Here is a 2,233-nt window from a genome sequence, read left to right as displayed (position 1 = left end):
TTACCTTTTCTTTATCCTTTTCTCTGTAGATGGCATCTAGGCTGTTTTCAGAGTTTAGCTGTTATGAAGAGGATGAGGCAAAGGATTGGGGAAGAAGAGAAGTGAGCAGGAAATGGGCATAGGAAAATAATACATATTTTGTATGGTTAGGAGACAGAGGCCTGGACATTGTGGTATATGCAAGCACTTGGTAGGTTGAGGCAGGAGGATTACCATGAATTCAAGGCCAGCCTGGATCTACATAAATGGGTTCAAGCCAGCCTACATTACATAGTGAGATCCTGCTAAAGGAATAAAAAAAAGTAGACTCTTGTGTCTAGAGGCAGGCTGTGGAAGATGATTTGATCATGGGACACTGTATTCATCAGCAGGTAATCCACTAATAAATCCAGAGCTAAATGTTCCGTCAGGAGGAGGGGTCTAGTTGGGAAAAGATGGTCTCTAAGGGTGTTTCTTCCTCCACACTTCTTCCTTGCTCTCTACTTCCTAGTGACCGTGACGTAGTAGCTTTGTAAATACATACGGGTATATTTGCCTCCAAATGAATGTAGATACTACTTATCACCAACATAGGCTAGTATATAATAATAATAGTAACAGTCATAAAAAAGAAGTAAAATTGAAGAAAAGTAAGGATCACAGACCACTATGATGTTAAAGCAGGAGAGCGCCCCTCTCTAGTGAGCACTTTTTTTCACAATTTTACAACTGGGTAGTCTCACCCAAAGGATTTGGCAGCTGTATAGTCAGTTGAGGAGCTGATAAGAACAGCTGAAGAGCTGTGAATAGTATTTAATTGTAGCAGAACTAATTAGCTTCTGAAAGGATGGAGATAATAAATTATGGATGTAACTTATTTTAATTGTCACAGCTCAAGTGGACAGCACGAGCAGGCACAAACAGTTTAACTTGATTAATATACTGATGGGCCCATTAAATCTGCCACCTTTCTTTTCCATTCCAGTCCTTCTTCCTTCCTCACTTCCTTTTTTCATGTTCTTATTGCTTTCTCTCTCTTCCTCTTCACCCTCTTCAACAAGATATCTTTCCACCCTTCATCCGTACTGTCCAGGGCAACAGCCACTTCCTTATAACATCCCAGCTGAATAATATAATTCAGAATAAAATGGTTGATGATCAAAGGAGATAATTTATACGTTAGTGTCTTGAAAATCAATAATTTATTAAACTAACACATTCAAATTATTTTGGTTGAGAAATAGAATTGCAGCTGGAAGATTGCTTAACACGGGAAAAGGACTCATGTGATGGGGACATAGCTCAGCGAAGCTCTGGCGCCCTCTGAGAGGAGGAAGGGGATTAAAATCACATGTGGTGGACGTGAGCAGCAGGGGACAGAGGTCACAGCCTCGTGGGTAGTCTCTGGGGAAGCACAGGGAAGAGCACGTTTAAGAAAAGAACTTTAGGTGCAGGGTCTCGCTATGCATGTCCGCCTAATAGTGATCATCCTGTCTCAGCCTCCCCAGCTCTGGTATTATAGGCGTGTACCACCACGCTTGATTTCGGTGGACTGCATGGCGTGACCGTGGTTCTGGGACTGGCACAGCATGCAGTACACGGAATTGAACTCGAGACTTTGTTCTTGCCATCTCCCCGGGCTCATCTGTAAAGAATTTAAGAAAATTTTGTGTAAGACATTTCAAGAAAATTATTCTTTTCTTTTTAATTTTAAAGAGAGAAAAGTCCAACCATTTCAAAACAAGATATCATGTTTTTGTTTACTCCTCTGCTCTATGAATATTTATTATAACAGTGTTTGGTTGATAAGAACTTGAACCATGGACTCACGAGATCATATGTAGATGATACTTTTAATTTTAGAATATTTTCTTCTTCTATGTGTAGTCAATAAGATGAACATGGAATAAATGTCTAGTTATCTCTGGGTATTTATCAGTTTCTTAGAATAATGATGGGGTACTGTAGTTTAAAATACTTTTAGGAACTTATTAAGCTTTCACATATTATACACAACACAGTTATTAAAACAGTCCTATCTCTGGACAGTAGAGATTCATCTTGGGTTAACTTTTTTCCCCCCTCGGGTCAACTCTTGTGTCCTTTTCGCATAAAAGTCTTTGTGATCTATAAGAGCTGGGATCCTCAGATATCATCTTGCATAACCCCATCCTGCCTGAAGTCAGCTAATTCTGCAGCAGCTTTGGTTTCTTTCAGGGAGCCAAGTCATGTTACAAGTTTCACAGTTTTGGAA

Source organism: Octodon degus, unplaced genomic scaffold (genome assembly GCF_000260255.1).
Source record: "Octodon degus isolate 3935 unplaced genomic scaffold, OctDeg1.0 scaffold00009, whole genome shotgun sequence".
Taxonomy (NCBI): Eukaryota; Metazoa; Chordata; class Mammalia; order Rodentia; family Octodontidae; genus Octodon; species Octodon degus.
The sequence above is the reverse complement of the archived record's forward strand: the minus strand, read 5'-3'. Positions refer to the sequence as shown.